The sequence below is a fragment of the Salmo trutta genome, chromosome 17 (assembly GCF_901001165.1).
Source record: "Salmo trutta chromosome 17, fSalTru1.1, whole genome shotgun sequence".
NCBI lineage: Eukaryota > Metazoa > Chordata > Actinopteri > Salmoniformes > Salmonidae > Salmo > Salmo trutta.
Genome location: NC_042973.1, coordinates 48,519,055 through 48,537,519, shown reverse-complemented (window position 1 = coordinate 48,537,519; position 18,465 = coordinate 48,519,055). Strand labels below are relative to the sequence as shown.

Here is an 18,465-nt window from a genome sequence, read left to right as displayed (position 1 = left end):
CCGCTTCGAGCTAAAGGCTAGAGCTGCCACTTTCAAGGAGCGGGAGACTAATCCAGATGCTTACAAGACATCCGCTATGCCCTCAGACGAACCATCAAACAAGCAAAGCGTCAATACAGGATTAAGATTGAATCCTACTACACCGGCTCTGACGCTCATTGGATGTGGCAGGGCCTGAAAACTATTACGGATTACAAATGGAAACCCAGACGCGAGCTGCCTAGTGACGCTAGCGTACCAGACGACCTAAATGCCTTTTATGCTCGCTTCGAGGCAAGCAACACTGAAGCATGCACAAGAGCACCAGCTGTTCTGGATGACTGTATTGTAACGCTCTCAGTAGCCGACATGAACAAAACCTTCAAACAGGTCAACATTCACAAAGCCGCTGGGCCAGATGGACTACCAGGACTTGTACTCAAAAGAATGCGCGGACCAACTGTCAAGTGTCTTCACTGACATTTTCAACCTGTCCCTGACCGAGTCTGTAATACCTACATGTTTCAAGCAGACCACCATAGTCCCTGTGCCCAATGAAGTAAAGGTAACCTGCCTAAATGATTACCGCCCCGTGGCACTCACGTCAGTAGCCATGAAGTGCTTTGAAAGGCTGGTCATGGCTCACATAAACAGCATCCTTCCGGACACCCTAGACGCACTCCAATTCGCATACCGCCCCAACAGATCCAGAGATGACGCAATCTCAATCACACTCCACACTGCCCTTTCTCGCCTGGACGAAAGGAACACCTATGTGAGAATGCTGTTCATTGACTACAGCTCAGCGTTCAACACCATAGTGCCCACGGAGCTCATCACTAAGCTAAGGACTCTTGGACTAAACATCTCCCTCTGCAACTGGATCCTGGACTTCCTGACGGGCCGCCCCCAGTTGGTAAGGGTAGGCAACAACACGTCTGCCACGCTGATCCTTAACACTGGGGCCCCTCAGGGGTGTGTATTTAGTCCCCTCCTGTATTCCCTGTTCACCCACGACTGCGTGGCCAACACGACTCTAACACCATCATTGAGTTTGCTGACGACACAACAGTGGTAGGCCTGATCACCGACAATGATGAGACGGCCTATAGGGAGGAGGTCAGATATCTGGAAGTGTGGTGCCAGGACAACAACCTCTCCCTCAATGTGAGCAACACAAAGGAGCTGATCATGGACTACAGGAAAAGGCGGGCCGAACAGGCCCCCATTGACATCAACGGGGCGGTAGTGGAGCGGGCCAAGAGTTTGAAGTTCCTTGGTGTCCACATCACCAACGAACTTTCATGGTCTAAACATACCAAGACAGTTGTGAAGAGGGCACGACAAAACCTTTTCCCCCTCAGGAGACTGAAAAGATTTTGCATGGGTCCCCAGATCCTCAAAAGGTTCTACAGCTGCACGATCGAGAGCATCCTGACCGGTTGCATCACCGCCTTGTATGGAAACTGCTCGGCATCTGACCGTAAAGCGCTACAGAGGGTAGTGCGAACGGCCCAGTACATCACTGGGGCCAAGCTTCCTGCCATCCAGGACCTATACATTAGGCGGTGTCAGAGGAAAGCCCATAAAATTGTCAGAGACTCCAGTCACCCAAGTCCTAGACTGTTTTCTCTGCTACCGCACGTCAAGCGGTACCGGAACCCCCACCTCCCTTTTTGTACACTGCTGCTACTCGCTGTTTTTTTATCTGTGCATAGTCACTTCATCCCTACCTACATTTACAGATTACCTCAACTAACCTGTACCACCACACACTGACTCGGTACCGGTGCACCCTGTGTATAGCCTCATTATTGTTATTCTTATTGTGTTACTTTTTATTATTACTTTTTATTTTAGTCTACTTGGTAAATATTTTCTTAACTTCTCTTGAACTGCACTGTTGGTTAAGGGCTTGTAAGTAAGCATTTCATGGTAAAGTCTACACTTTCAAAAACTGATACCGATATCCGATATTTAAGATTTTAGCCGCCTTTTAAGCATTCTAGTACAGTTAAATAGTTAACACACACACATGGACACAGATGTCTAAGGCATTGCATCTCAGTGCAAGGGGCGTCACTGCAGTCCCTAGTTCGAAACCAGGCTGTATCACATCCGGTCGTGTTTGGGAGTCCCATAGGACACAATTGGCCCAGCGTCGTCCGGGTTTGGCCGGGGCTGGCCGTCATTGTAAATAAGAATTTGTTCTTAACTGACTTGCCTAGTTAAATAAAGGTTACTCACACACACTGACCCAAAAAGTAATTTTGTTGGCATTTACCTGTAAAACATAATCAAAACCATTTATTTCACTTACTTGCTGTGCTGTTACGTTGTTCATTTATTCAGTTGTTTAATTCTCAGCTAGGATTGCATCATACATGTCAAGCAGTGAAGTTTTAGCTCTGTCTGCCCGTGGCTTCTTCCTCGGTGCGCTCTGTCACTGTGTCCGTTTCCATCTTGACCAGCTGTGTATGTAACATTTCACGTCAACCCTGTTTCTTGTCTGCATCAAAGTAGCGATCCTTGTACATAGCATCTTGCATGGTGGCGACACAGTATAGAGAGAATGCCACTGAATCACTTGTTCACAGCCTGTGTGGGCAGTTTTGTTGCCGGGGTAAACTGTTGTCAAGGGCAACTGTTTCAATCGCCAATGTGGGCCAGTAAAAACATCCACCTCATCGGGAAAAGGGGCCTTCTTCACTCCATAGAAACTAGTCAGCACTAACGTCGCACACTAGCTGCTAGCTAACTGTTTAGCGTAGCATTGACGAAGTCAGAATGGGCATGCTTACTCCACTGTTGTGAAAGAATCAGTGGTGTTAGAATTAGGAATTAGAATAAGAATACTACACTGAACAAAAATGTAAACGCAATATGTAAAGTGTTTGTCCCATGTTTCATGAGCTGAAAAAAAAGATCCCAGAAATGTTCCATACGCACAAAATGTTCCATATGCATGAAGCTTATTTCAAATTTTGTGCACATTTGTTTACATCCCTGCCAGTTTTGTTGAGCAGGCGTTTCAGTGCCATGACGGGGGGTATCACGTCTGCTGCAGGCAGACGTGATATTGGCAGCAGCGGTATGACAACCAGCATATTCATGAGCATGCAATACGACTTTCCTCAGTACGAAATCCTCGATGACCCACTGTGCTGTCAGACTCAGCATGCTAATGGGGAGATATCGCTGGTCCAAATGTCAGTCGTTAAGCTAATAACAGTGACGCTATTACTGTGTAACTCCGGTAGGGCAACATCTGAAAAATAGTTAAAAAAATTAAATGTAAAAGTGTGCTGGTGCTCGACCAGTTGGCGAAAGCCAACATCACCCACAACAGAGAACGGTTGATTGTCAAGGGCAATGAATTCCATTATCTTGGCATTAATGGATTTTGCCTTTGAGTTGTCTCCCTGAAATGTCCTTACTCTTTCAAATGACTGCTCGACTTGTTGACTGCTCAATCCACACAGCAGACATTGTGGGCTAGGTTAGGAATGCTGTGTTGCACGTGTAGCGCATAATTTTACGTGGGGTCATCACGTCATTTACCTACGTTATATATATATATATATATAAAGATGTTCTCATCTATCTGTGTTGTTATATAGGTATGCACGTCAGCTTTGACATTGGTTTTGCACATCTGCGTTAAACTAGACATCGGGCCGATACCAACGTTGGCATTTTTAGCTAATATCGGCTGATTCCGATATGTTCACCTATATCTTACCACGGTGATTTAGCCTTAGTAGGGCCAGTTTTAGAGAGGTTAATATAGTTGTTAGTTTATACAGCCTTTAACCAAATATACAATTCAATAGTGTACCAGTAACTGCCAAAATAATGGAAACTCTTAAGTAAAAGAGGGATACAAAGTATATTGAAAGCAAGTGCTTCCACACAGATGTTGTTCCAATGTTAATTAAGCAATTAACATCCCATCATGCTTAGGGTCATGTATAAAAATGCTGGGCAGCCCATTATTTTGGCTATAGGATGACAATGCCTCCATCCACGGGGCATGAGTGGTCAGTAAATGGTTTGATGAGCATGAAAACGATGTAAACCATATGTCATGACCATCTCAGACAGCAGATCTCAACCCATTTGAACACTTATGGGAGATTCCCGAGCGGTGCCTGAGACTGCATTTTCCATCAACAAAACACCAAATTATGGAATATATTGTGGAAGAATGGTGTTGCATCCCTCCAATAAATTTCCAGACACTTGTAGAATCTATGCCAAGATGCATTGAAGCTGTTCTGGCTTGTAGTGGCCCAATGCCCTATTAAGTCCCTTTATGTTGGTGTTTCCTTTATTTTGGCAGTTACACATATTATTTATTTGTTTATTTCACCTTTATTTAACCAGGTAGGCAAGTTGAGAACAAGTTCTCATTTACAATTGCGACCTGGCCAAGATAAAGCAAAGCAGTTCGACAACAAACAACAACACAGAGTTGCACATGGAGTAAAACAAACATACAGTCAATAATACAGTAGAAAAATAAGTCTATATACAATGTGAGCAAATGAGGTGAGATAAGGGAGGTAAAGGCAAAAAAGGCCATGGTGGCAAAGTAAATACAATATAGCCAGTAAAACACTGGAATGGTAGATTTGTAGTAGAAGAAAGTGCAAAGTAGAAAATAAATAATGGGGTGCAAAGGAGCAAAATAAATCAAATAAATAAATACAGTAGGGGAAGTGGGAGTTGTTTGGGCTAAATTATAGATTGGCTATGTACAGGTGCAGTGATCTGTGAGCTGCTCTGACAGCTGGTGCCTAAAGCTAGTGAGGGAGATAAGTGTCTCCAGTTTCAGAGATTTTTGTAGTTCGTTCCAGTCATTGGCAGCAGAGAACTGGAAGGAGAGACGGCCAAAGGAGGAATTGGCTTGGGGGGTGACCAGAGAGATATACCTGCTGGAGCGTGTGCTACAGGCGGGTGCTGCTATGGTGACCAGTGAGCAGAGATAAGGGGGGACTTTACCTAGATGTTGTTATTCTTATACCAGACAAACAAGTTCTTAGGTTTTACCTTCCATCAAGCTCTCATTGTGTCTGTTGTGTCCCTTGGCTCTTCAAACAGTTCTGGAACATAATAAATGCAAATAATTGCAGAAGTGTATGTCAAACAGTCAATCTGTCAAGTGAATTTGCATGCAAGGAACGAAAATGTAAGTAATTACCAGTGTTTTCCACAAGTACATAGAGTAGCCAGCCAAATAGAAAAAGTAGCTGTTCGGGGGGCTTTTGCCAAATGAGCTCTGTTTTGGTGGCCTCTGGTACATTCTACTGCCTTGATTACATCTGAAACAGACAGCAAAATTATTGAGTACTTTATTGAGTTTACCTCCCAGATTAGAATTTTTTTTTTTGTGGTATTGTGACATGACTTTACAATTTTAATTACTGAAAATGTATGAATTCAGTGTATTGTTAGTAGTTTTGGATATTGTCTAGGTCTTTATGATCAGGACTATTAAGGGAAGTAATAGAACATTAAACCCTTTTTAAGATTTAACCGGTCTTTTCTGGATTAAGGTCTTACAGTTTTACTGCAAGATATGAATTTCCACTAATGTTTGTCCTTCAAATAATGTATTTTATTAAAACAGATAAGAATAGGCAACTTTGTAGTTAACATTTAATTGAGAAGGTATTTGGGAAAGCCTTGCCTTCTACCAGAAGACTGTTTTCATTAGCAACATTGCTAACGGCTAGACAAGGTGTTAGACCCACGCACACACACAGACGGGCATTCTTGTTGTTTCCTCAGAAAGTAGCAGGAAATACGAATCACTGATGCATTCTGTTCGTGTCTTATGACAAACTTGGGCAAATTTAGTAATATTGGGTAACACTTTACTTGACACGCATTGTCATAAAACGTTACAGCTGACAACCTGTCATGACCCATATATTTACACCTATTTGACATATATTGTATTATTTTAGGGCTGGTTATGACACCTACATAAGTGTCAACCCACAATTATTCAATTTTTTTTTCTCCCCCTGACAAGTTTCCTTTCGTTTGAAAGTGTGTTTCTTAAATCCTTCTTCTTGTTGTTGTAATGAATTCATTACAGTCATGTTTTTTTCATCATATTTTAAATAACTTGTAGAAAATATGCTTTATGACACTGTCATGAAGTGTTATGGGCGTCCTGTGTCACTTGGACTACGAAGATACACTTTAAGACACTGTCAAGAAGCATTATGACCATCATAGTTATATAAGTCAGGTAGGCCTGTCACATACATGGCCTTATCAGTCAAAAAGAGGGTGTCTTGTCCTGCTCCTGAAATCTGCTCCTGCATTCATCCCAGTCATCAGAAACAGAGCATTTGGGTAGGTGCATGTCTGACATCAATGTGTGCGCAATTGCAATGATCATTTAATATGGTCAATTAAAAAAATATATTTATACAACATAGCCTACATGTCAACAGTATGTTTATGGTGTGATGGAATGTTTTGCCATGTGGTAGGGTTTGTGGGTTTTGACAGGTTCATATAGGTGCATAACCGGCCATAAAATAATGCAATACATTTGAAGTCGGAAGTTTACATACACTTAGGTTGTAGTCATTAAAACTCGTTTTTCAACCACTCCACAAATTTCTTGTTAACAAACTATAGTTTTGGCAAGTTGGTTAGGACATCTACCTTGTGCATGACAAGTAATCTTTCCAACAATTGTTTACAGACAGATTATTTCACTTATAATTCACAATTCCAGTGGGTCAGAAGTTTACACTAAGTTGACTGTGCCTTTAAACAGCTTGGAAAATTCCAGAAATGATACAGGTTCAAAAGTATCTATATCCACAGTAAAACGAGTCCTATATCGACATAATCTGAAAGGCCGCTCAGCAAGAAAGAAGCCACTGCTCCAAAACCGCCATAAAAAAGCCAGACGGTGGTTTGCAACTGCACATGGGGACAAAGATCATACTTTTTGGAGAAATGTTCTCTGGTCTGATGAAACAAAAATATAACTGTTTGGCCTTAATGACCATCGTTATGTTTGGAGGAAAAAGGGGGAGGCTTGCAAGCCGAAGAACACCATCCCAACCGTGAAGCACGGGGGTGGCAGCATCATGTTGTGGGGGTGCTTTGCTGCAGGAGGGACTGGTGCACTTCACAAAATAGATGGCATCATGAGGAAGTAAAATTATGTGGATAGATTGAAGCAACATCTCAAGACATCAGTCAGGAAGTTAAAGCTTTGTCGCAAATGGGTCTTCCAAATGGACAATGACCCCAAGCATACTTCCAAAGTTGTGGCAAAATGGCTTAAGGACAACAAAGTCAAGGTATTGGAGTGGCCGTCACAAAGCCCTGACCTCAATCCCATAGAAGATTTTTGGGCAGAACTGAAAAAGCGTGTGCGAACAAGGAGGCCTACAAACCTGACTCTGTTACACCAGCTCTGTCAGGAGGAATGGGCCAAAATTCACCCAATTTATTGTGGGAAGCTTGTGGAAGGCTACCCGAAACGTTTGACCCAAGTTAAACAATTTAAAGGCAATGCTACCAAATACTAATTGAGTGTATGTAAACTTCTGACCCACTGGGAATGTGACGAAATAAATAAAAGCTGAAATAATGGCATTCTCTACTATTATTCTGACATTTCACATTCTTAAAATAAAGTGGTGATCCTAACTGACCAAAGACAGGGAATTTTTTGTAGGATTAAATGTCAGGAATTGTGAAACACCTCAGTCAAATACATTTAAACTCAGTTTATGTAATCTTCCGACTTCAACTGTATATGTTTCATTTAGTACATTCACTTCGAAGTGCCTTTTCCACTGTGAATCTTGTAACTGGTATGTATGGTTACCAGGTGAATGTGTGAAACAACCTTCCCTTCGTGCGGCTCCTGAGGGCCTCGACCTAGAGCAAAGGTAGGCAAACCTGCTCCTGCGGCACTCCATGTTTTTGATTTAACAGAGCAGGAAGACAAGGTGTGTTAAATTTAGGCACACTGAACTGATCAATTAGCTCAGTTTGTCAGGTGTGGTGCCTAGTTGGAACAAAATCCTGCAGTACCTGCAGGATACTTAATACTTAATATTTTGATGGGTTTTGATGGGGATTAATTCCAGGGGCCTTTAGATGAACACACTGTGGCTAATTTCACTATAAATTCCACTATAAATCCAACTGACCGCTTTAGAATGGTTTCCAAGACTCTTTAGTTTTGTTTTTGAGTGGAGGTTCTGGCAACATGAAAAGGACAGAATGTCCTGCAGACTGTCTTCCTGTCCTGTTTGTGGGTACTCATTAACACAGCACCTAAGTTTTATTAGGATATGATTGTGCGTATGACTATGACCTCTGGCAACATCCCATTCTCTTTGTTTCTCCTTTTTTGACTTTCTCTCTAGTGTGGACGCCCATTGCTGTGACCGTGGTTTTGGTGGCTGCAGCCACATTATGCAAAGAGCAGGGAATCACAGTCATTGGCATCTGCTGTGTCCATGAGGTGTTTGTTTCACAAGGGGTAAGACACCGCAGGCCAGCGCCGGTAACCTCACTCCACACTGCAACATGCTGTTGCTCCAACCAACACACTGCACGGTCACGCCCTCCCTGACAAAACCCCAGTAATAGATTTGAGTTATGAGACAATAATTTTTTGTTGTTGAACTGGCTAGCTCCCATTTTTACCACAAAAGGGGTACTTGAGATTGAATGATGGTGAGCAGCTGTTTTGTCGGCTATCTTTCCCCTAGTTTAGAAATAGACAAATGAGTTACATGACACAAAATCGTCAGAGAGCCAAAGCCAGAGGCATTCATTTTGATAAAGTGTCCTAAATATTAAAGATTCTTGACTCATCTGGGTATACAGTGCATTCGGAAAGTATTCAGACCCATGACTTTTTCCACATTTTGTTACGTTACAGCCTTATTCTGAAATTAATTAAATTAATGTTTTTCTTCATCAATCTACACACAATTGATTGACACAGCAAAACAGGTTTTTAATTTTTTTTACAAATGTATAAAAAAACAAAACAGATAACTTCTTTACATAATTATTCTGACCCTTCGCTATGAGACTCAAAATTGAGCTCAGGTGCGTCCTGTTTCCATTGATCATCCTTGAGATGTTTCTACAACTTGATTGGAGTCCACCTGTTGTAAATTCTATTGATTGGACATGATTTGGAAAGGCACACACCTGTCTATATAAGGTCCAACAGTTGACAGTGCATGTCAGAGCAAAAACCAAGCCATGAGTTCGAAAGAATTGTCCGTAGACCTCCGACACAGGGTTGTGTCGAGGCACAGATCTGGGAAAGGGTCCCAAAAAATGTCTGCAGCATTGAAGGCCCCCAAGAACACAGTGGCCTCCATCATTCTTAAATAGGAGTTTGGAACCACCAAGACTCTTCCTAGAGCTGGCTGCCCGGCCAAACTGAGCAATCTGGGGAGAAGGGCCTTGGTCAGGGAGGTGAACAAAAAGGCACCTGAAGGACTCTGATCATGAGAAACAATATTCTCTGGTCTGATGAAGCCAGGATTGAAATATCTGGCCTGAATGCCAAGCGTCACGTGTGGCGGAAACCTGGCACCATCCCTACAGTGAAGCATGGTGGTGGCAGCATCATGCTGAAAGCTGAACGGAGCAAAGTACAGAGAGATCCTTGATGAAAACCTGCTCCAGAGAGCTCAGGACCCCAGACTTGGGCGAAGGTTCACCTTCCAACAGGACAATGACCCTAAGCACACAGCCAAGACAACGCAGGAGTGGCTTTGGGACAAGTCTCTGAATGTCCTTGAGTGGTCCAGCCAGAGCCCGGACTAGAACCCGATCTAACAACTCTGGAGAGACCTTAAAATACCTGTGCAGCGACGTTCCCTCATCCAATTTGACAGCGCTTGAGAGGATCTGCAGAGAATAATGTGAGAAACTCCCCAAATACAGGTGTGCCAAGCTTGTAGCGCCATACCCAAGAAGATTAGAGGCTGTAATTGCTGTCAAAGGTGCTTCAACCAAGTACTGAGTAAAGGGTATGATTACTTATGTAAATGTGATATTTCAGTATTAAAAAAAAAATTTTTTTTTGCTTTGTCGTAATGGGGTGTTGTGTGTAGATTGATAGGAACAAAAACGATCTAATCCATTTTAGAAAAAGGCTGTAACGTATCAAAATGTGGAAAAAGTCAAGGGGTCTGAATACTTTCTGAATGCACTGTAAATGATCAGTGTTTCTCAACTGGAGGTCAACTAGACTGGATTGAAAGCTAAAGTACACAAAACTGGCCTCACCCCATCATGATTCCCATTTTACAGATCAGTCAGTTAATTATTTCTCTCTCTCTTTCTCTCCTCTCTCCCCCCTCCCTCTCCTCTTTCTCAGTTCACACTACCCATGCTGCTGGACACCCTCCTCCAGGTGCTGAGGGGTAAAGATGGTTTCCCCTACGCCGTCCTGCAGACACTCCTCAAGCTCGTAATCCTCATCATCAGCACCTTGCTGCTGGTCATCATCAGGGTACAGGTCATTCAATCACAGCTTCCCGTCTTTACCAGGTGGGTGGAGCCGTGGATGTGTTTCCGTGGCAACATAAAATTATTTTTTCTATTGCAGCCATGACCCGGGAAATCTAGATTCTCTGTTCTGCTCATGATAGCCCTGCCACTTGGAACATTACATTGTCTGTTACCCAATCAATGAACATTGTTCGACCTTAAAAGTGTAGGCCTAGATACAGTGAGAAACAGATCTCGTTTACAAGATCGATTGAGAAACCAAATACATATTGGACCTGCATTTTCAAGGCAGCGAAATGTTTTCTTTGGGGTTTGAAGGGCTGTTGTTGCAGTTCCCGTGATAGCATGAAGCAGACATACAGGCTCTTCGGATCACAGCTTCAAAGTGGTGAAACCAACAGCCACAAATCAAGTGGAAATGGAACACGAACAAAGGCATAATTCACACATGGCTAGAGGACATAAACTCATTTATATCGGATCTATTATCCATCATTTGATTGCGCAATTTGTTTTAAAAACAAAATAAATTGCATTGCAGTGTGAACATAATTTCACCCGCATCTTTTTGGTGAGTATGATAATTACACCAGACCTAACAGGTTTGAGCTGTGCTTTGTGGTGGTGGAAAACATTCCTATGTCATGGCGCCAATGTGACGACATTAGCTAAAACATTGTTCTCCACATCTGGAAAAGTTACCAGGACCCCATTCCAGAACACCATTACCATAGAACAGGCCTGGCCTGGTTTTCACTTTTCCCATGTATTGGTTACAAGCGATTTACAACTGTCCAGTGTATTTTTAAAAGGATACTGAGTACGAAGTGCAAACCACCCAGCTTTGGAGTAGTTAGGTCTATTTCCCTGTATTTGAGAGGAGCTAGCTACTGTACCTGGAAACTCCAAGCAATTGCACTAAGCTAACAATGCCTTGATGTCAATTATCTTCAAACTTCAAATGCAGAGACATAAATTGTATCCTTGCAGTATTTAATGTTAATATGCGTGGGGATTGGACCTTACCCTATGTCAGTGGTCGACTGTACATGAAACATGTCTTGCATAATGTAAAGGTTACAGCCGTCCAGTGTACATTAAACCAGGTATGGGGTTGGGGTCCTATCCTATGTAATTGGTCATCTATGCAGTGAAATATGTCTTGTATTTCACAGCTTGAGAGGTTCTTGAGAGGCAGTCACTGTGGCACTGTGACTGGGGTATTTGTAGGGAGGCGCAGCGGTTGTTAAAAGTATTGGGAAATAGAACCCGCATTGATGGATATGTTGCAGACATATTTTGGAAATCCAGGACTAGAAAGTAAGTCCATGATCAGATTCTATAATTCCCCAATAGAATGTGAAATATTGTTTTGGGTTCCAGGTGTTAACCTAAACAAGGTCAGGGAGTCAGAAGAGCTCGGGAACATTTTAACATTACATTTTTTATTAATCTCCAATCACAGACATAAACAACCTGATGGCATCGTGCAGATAACATTCCTAAAGATTAGTTTATATTAAAATTCTTCATCAATTAATCCACTGGCAGTCTCCAGATTGTATCGCATAATTAGTGTTATCAGAAAAATAACCAGTTCCCAGACATAACAATGGTGCATATTTGGATAATCACTATATTTGTGTGGGAGCTAGCAGTAATTGGTTTAACCCTTACAGATTACGTCTGAATGGTGCTCCTCAGAGCCATGGAGACTAAGGCCCCATCACAAATGGCACCCAATTCCCTATATAATGCACTACTTTTGACCTAAGCCCTATGGGCCCTGGTGAAAAGTAGTGCACTACATTGGGAATAGGGAGCCATTTGTGACACACACTATAACGCTCATGGTTCCGAAGAATGTGAGTCATGAATGCCAGTCCATTCACAAAGTTATAAGGGAAAAGGATAAACAGGAGGTAGTGGAGGCTCCACAAAGATGACGGTAGCATACAGTATTTGTGCAAGGATGTTTCTTGAGTGCTAATAAGTGCAACATTGGCACAAATTGGTTCTCAGGAAAAAAAAGGATATCTTCTCAGTTACTCCTCTTGTCCACACCCTCCTGGTCTAGTCAAGCGTAAGCCTCCACTCACCCTCTTTGTGCCTGTTTCACTCTACTCCCTTTCCAGGCAGGAACTCTCATTTCTATTCACCTGCCATTTGTCTTTCTCTATCACCTCCTCTTTCTCCATGTTTGATAACCCAATGTTTTATTAATTGTCCACTCACCCTCTTTCTCTCTTCCCCTCTTTCGCTCTCTTCCATTTACTATCCAAGTTTTATTAACCAAACTTGTCAAATATCCACTTTGCCAGATCAGATTACATTTATTTTTATATTACTTATCCACATTTCATTGTCCAATGTGCGTTTGGCAGCTGTCATGGATATTCTTATGTGGTGCGGAAAGTTGTGGAATATTTCTGCGTGTGTTGTTTGTTTTGTCTGCACTAGTATGGTTTGTTGTGTCTGACCTGAAGTTTGCCAGTTGTGACCTTAATTGTTTGTAAACCTCATAACTATAGGCACGCCAAAGACATCAAACCATCAGTGTGGAATTCCCATATTGAAGCCAAACGTTTGACTAACTCTGCTTGTAAGTTGAATGATGACCTCTTGATGTTGGGTTTCACTCGCCTCTGCTTAACACATAACCCTGCTGTGTTTATAAAGTCAAGATATGGCCCTGTTTCAAGACGATTCAAATTCTGTCCAACATACAACTAGAAACCTGAGATGTTGTTTTAATCTTTTGTCCCAACAGATAGCTTTTCTCCGTATCCTCATCCTGGCTCAGCACAACTAATGTTCTCTTCTGAATGTTCCTGCTTGGCAGATTTTGTGCATTGGAAAGTTCAGCAGTGTGGATGCCTGCCCTGAATCTACTACTGTATCCTCTGCCTGCCCATAGATAGAGTAAGAGAAATGGATGGGAGGAGTGTATATTGTGTAACAGACCCATGACTTCTTTCTCCTCACTGTTTTCTCTCTGTGACTCAATATGGGTCAGTGAACTTCCTCACAATGTTGCTTTTACCCTCCCTATGAGACAAAGACCACCACAAATGATCATTTATAATGTTAAAGGGGTCGACTGCACTTCCTGATTTGGCCTTATTTTTCATCAATGATCATTAAGAAATGCTAGCGGCTATGACTGAAGGCAAACTACAATTGTCTTGGGGGTGTGGTTTGATGTTGGTGTTTCTTGGGTTTGTCTTTGCCATTCAATCACGACAAACAAGGCCAGAAATGAGTACAGTGATCTAAGCTAGTTTTTCTATGGAGAGAACAAAGTTTTGAAGTTGATGACTTTCTCCCCTCCTGATTGACTTGCCATCTCAGGATGGTCAGCTAATTCAGTTCTATAGATTGGTTGACTGTTTAGCAACAAAATTGACGTGTGCGCAACTATCTGGCAAACAGACAATGTTAACTTAGATTGTTGACAACATATAAACTACATTTCGTCTCCTTTGTTTATTTAAAAACATAAATACATTTGCACAATGAGCTCTTGTCTCTCAAATACATTGTTACAGTTGTTGGTTAGCTAGGTAGGACATGTTTTGCCATATTAGCATAGACGTGACATCAGTCAAAACGCTCCATTGAAGCGTGCTCATTATTTTCTTGATGATTCCTGCACTGACCTTGTACTTAGCCAAGCTGACAACAGCAAGCTAGCATAGCTTGATGATAGCTGTTGTTGGCTATCCTATCTAGCTGATATTTCTCTTTTCATATCAGTTATGTCAAGATAGCAAGATTCCAGTGTCTGGAATGTGTTTCATAAGAAACTTGTTCAACAACACCTTGCTACGAAAGTAGCTTGCAACTTAGTTTCAACGTTTCATCACGTCATGTCATGTTACTGTGGAAACGGTATCAACTGCGAGTTGAATGCCCGCTCTTGAGTCAGCTCAGCTGTCCTACAACACAATATTCTGTTTCGCCTCCTCTCTCCATATGTCCGCTGTTCGATCTTTCCCAGGGGACAAATCCCAGAACTTTATCCCCCTTGGAATTTTTCCTATTTTGTTGCATTACAACCTGTAGTTAAAATTGATTTTTATTTGGATTTCATGTAATGGACATACACAAAATAGTCAAAATTGGTGAAATTTAAAAAATTACTTGTTTAAAAAAAAAGAACTAACAGAAAAGTGGTGTGTATTCACCCACTTTGCTATGAAGCCCCTAAATAAGATCTGATCTGGTGCAACCACTTACCTTCAGAAGTCACAATTTGTTAAATAAAGTCCACCTGTCTGCAATCTGTCAAATGATCTGTCACATGATCTCAGTATATATACACCAGTTCTGAAAGGCCCCAGAGTCTGCAACACCACTAAGCAAGGGGCACCACCAAGCAAGTGGCACCATGAAGACCAAGGAGCTCTCCAAACAGGTCAGGGACAAAGTTGCGGAGAAGTACATATCAGGGTTGGGTTATAAAAAAATATCAGAAACGTTGAACATCCCACGGAGCACCATTAAATCCATTATTAAAAAATGGAAAGAATATGGCACCATAACAAACCTGCCAAGAGAGGGCTGCCCACCAAAACTCATGGACTAGGCAAGGAGGGTATTAATCAGAGAGGCATCAAAGAGACCAAAGATAACCCTGAAGGAACTGCAAAGCTCCACAGCAGAGATCAGAGAATCTGTCCATAGGACCACTTTAAGGCTTTACGGAAGAGTGGCCAGAAAAAAAGCCATTGCTTAAAGAAAAGAATAAGCAAACACGTTTGGTGTTCGCCAAAAGGCATGTGGGAGACTCCCCAAACATATGGAAGAAGGTACTCTGGTCAGATGAGACTAAAATTGTCACGAATCCCACCGAAGGTGGCTCCCCTGCCTGCTCGGGCGGTGCTCGGCGGTCGTCGTCGCCGGCCTACTAGCCCCCGCTAATCCCTTGATTTGTGTTTATTTAAACCTGCTTAGCCCGCCCAGGTTTGTGCGGGATTATTTTCTGTCAGTGTGCTTGTTTTGGATGTGCTGGCTATTCGCCGTAATTTATCTTTCCGGACTGTGTGCCTGTTGTTTCTGGGTTGGTCATTTTGTTCACGCGCCTGTTGTGTTGGCGTTGACCGTTTTCTGTACCGGGAAAAATAAATTAATTTTTTCCTTACCTTTGCTCTCTGCGCCTGACTCCTACCACCACTCCAAGCAATTCGTGACAAAAATGTAGCTTTTTGGTCTTCAAGGAAAACGCTATGTCTGGCGCAAACCCAACACTTCTCATCACCCCGAGACAACCACCCCCACAGTGAAGCATGATGGTGGCAGCATCATGCTGTGGGGAAGTTTTTCATCGGCAGGGACTGGGAAACTAGTAAGAATTGAAGGAATGATGGATGGTGCTAAATACAGGGAAATTCTTGAGGGAAACCTGTTTCAGTCTTCCAGAGATTTGAGACTGGGACGGAGGTTCACCTTCCAGCAGGACAATGACCCAAAGTATACTGCTAAAGCAATACTCGAGTGGTTTAAGGGGAAACATTTACATGTCTTGGAATGGCCTAGTCAAAGCCCAGAACTCAATCCAATAAAGAATCTGTGGTATGACTTAAAGATTGCTGTACACCAGCGGAAGCCATCCAACTTGAAGGAGCTTGTGCAGTTTTGTCTTGAAGAATGGGCAAAAATCCCAATGGCTAGATGTGCCAAGCTTATAGAGACATACCTCAAGAGACTTGTAGCTGTAATTGCTGCAGAAGGTGGCTCTACAAAGTATTGACTTTGGGGAGGTGAATAGTTATGCACGCTGAATATTTTTTTTTGGTCTTATTTCTTGTTTGCTTCACAATAAAAAGTATTTTGCATCTTCAAAGTGGTAGGCATGTTGTGTAAATCAAATGATACAAACCCCCCAAAAATCTATTTTAATTCCAGGTTGTAAGGCAATAAAATAGCAAAATTTCAGAGGGGGGTGAGTACTTTCGCAAGCCACTGTATATTGTACAAAATATGCAAACAGGCAAACATCCCAGAGTCGCCTCTTCACTGTTGACGTTGAGACTGGTGTTTTGAAGGGTACTATTTAATGAAGCTGCCAGTTGAGGACTTGTGAGGTGCCTGTTTCTCAAACTAGACACTCTAATGTACTTGTTCTCTTGCTCAGGTGTGCACCGGGGCCTGTATATTTTGGGATGTGACCACTGTCTGTTTTAATTAACTACAATGACCATAATCCATCGCGCCTGTTCTTTCCGGCTCGGACAGTGAAAAGAGTGTTTTTCCGGGTCGGATACACTTTTACGCCTGCAATGTTAGGTTAGATACACACAGACCACATAGACTGCATGAGAGAGGAATGTACACAACACAATGATGAGAGGGATAGAGACAGTTTGTGAAAATATGCCTTATCTACGTTGAAGAACTAGTCAACTATTTCGTCAGACAGCTTTCAGCATATTTAGGCAGGCTAGCCTAGCTAAATAGGATGAACAAACACAGGAAGTCACTCTGGATAAGAGCGTCTGCTAAATTACGTAAATGTACATTATGGGGAGAGTTACACAGAGTTAATGTTATGGCTGGCTGGCTGCTACTGCCTGAGCAGAGATGATGATTAACGAATCAACAACAAAAAACTAGGCAATATACACATCTGAAATATTTTGTTATTTCATAGTAATTTCCTATTTTTCTATTGATGTCTAGGCTACCTACCCAATGTGACATGAAAGAGACAGTGGAATATTGTTGGCAATTGAATGTTTACCATTTTTGGCTGTGGAATTTTCATTGCAAAGCTCTAAAGTCATTGGTATATCATTATTTCATATTGCATTTCATGTTTAAAAGTCGAATTCCGTGATCATTTTTTCAGTAATCGAACTAAAATTTACATCAAAAAGCACTATTCGCCCATCACCGGGCCCTCTGAAGCGACTGCCAAACGCAATCATGCTGTTCATTGTAAATATCATATTATGGTGTTAATACATAGGGAGGGGGGATAACTCTGGATAATTCACGACAAGGACCACCTATAGCGTAGAGTGAGTGATTTAGTTTGATAGCTGATGAGAGGGTTTACACTTTTCTCCTTTAACACTCAGAGCGCTGGAATTCAATAACTACTAGAATTGCCATGACATTCATTCTGACCGTTGATATTTCAATTGTATAAATATTCCATTATAAATACTAAATTAATGCATTTATTATGTTTAAATAGGTAATAAGAAACCTCAGGACACCAAATGCAAATCGATTGATCCAGAAGCACAGACTGTAAATACTAAAATAAGGTGATAGTGTATTTTCTACCTACCCAGCTGGCCCGTCCAAACAACACCTAAACTATATTAAAACTAATTTCACGTAATAATAATAATAATAATACTGTAGATATGGCTTAAAGACTAGATTAAATTGATCATAGTCTGATGGGTGACAATATTATCAATTGTCAAATAGAAAATGACGAGACTGATGGCCTGTGCAGCGTGCATTCCAGATGTTTCGATTGCTATTCCCTATCAGAAAGAGCAGATTCCAACATTTTGAATTAACCTATTTTTGGGCAAAAAACTGTACAAATTGTGTGGATGGTCTCTGTTTCAAAATATTACTTTTTCCTTGAATAACTATGGCTCCATGTATTCCTCATGGGAGTAGGCTTCTGGTGACTATCAGCAATAGCCATTTGGGATATTTCATTATGTTCTTACTGTAAAATATGTGTGTTGACTTTGGTAGGACTGATGTCTGCTAAACAAACAAGTTGATTTCATTGGCATGGCGCAGCTACTAAGCTCAGATAAATACAACTCAAAATATGCCAATCTGTTGGCTTTAAATAAATTGCCATGTATTATGTTTTTTATATGACCTTCCTAAACGAAATATGAATGGGTTTATTTGTGATTGTGTATATTAACACTAGAATGGCAATGGCAGAGTGTATCATGTCTCAAAACGAATTGA

At 41.7% G+C, this 18,465-nt stretch overlaps 1 pseudogene; it reads left to right on the top strand.

Moving 5' to 3' along the window:
- Positions 1–18,465, top strand: part of LOC115151374 (protein O-mannosyl-transferase TMTC3-like) — a 54,474-nt pseudogene that overhangs the window by 11,756 nt on the left and 24,253 nt on the right.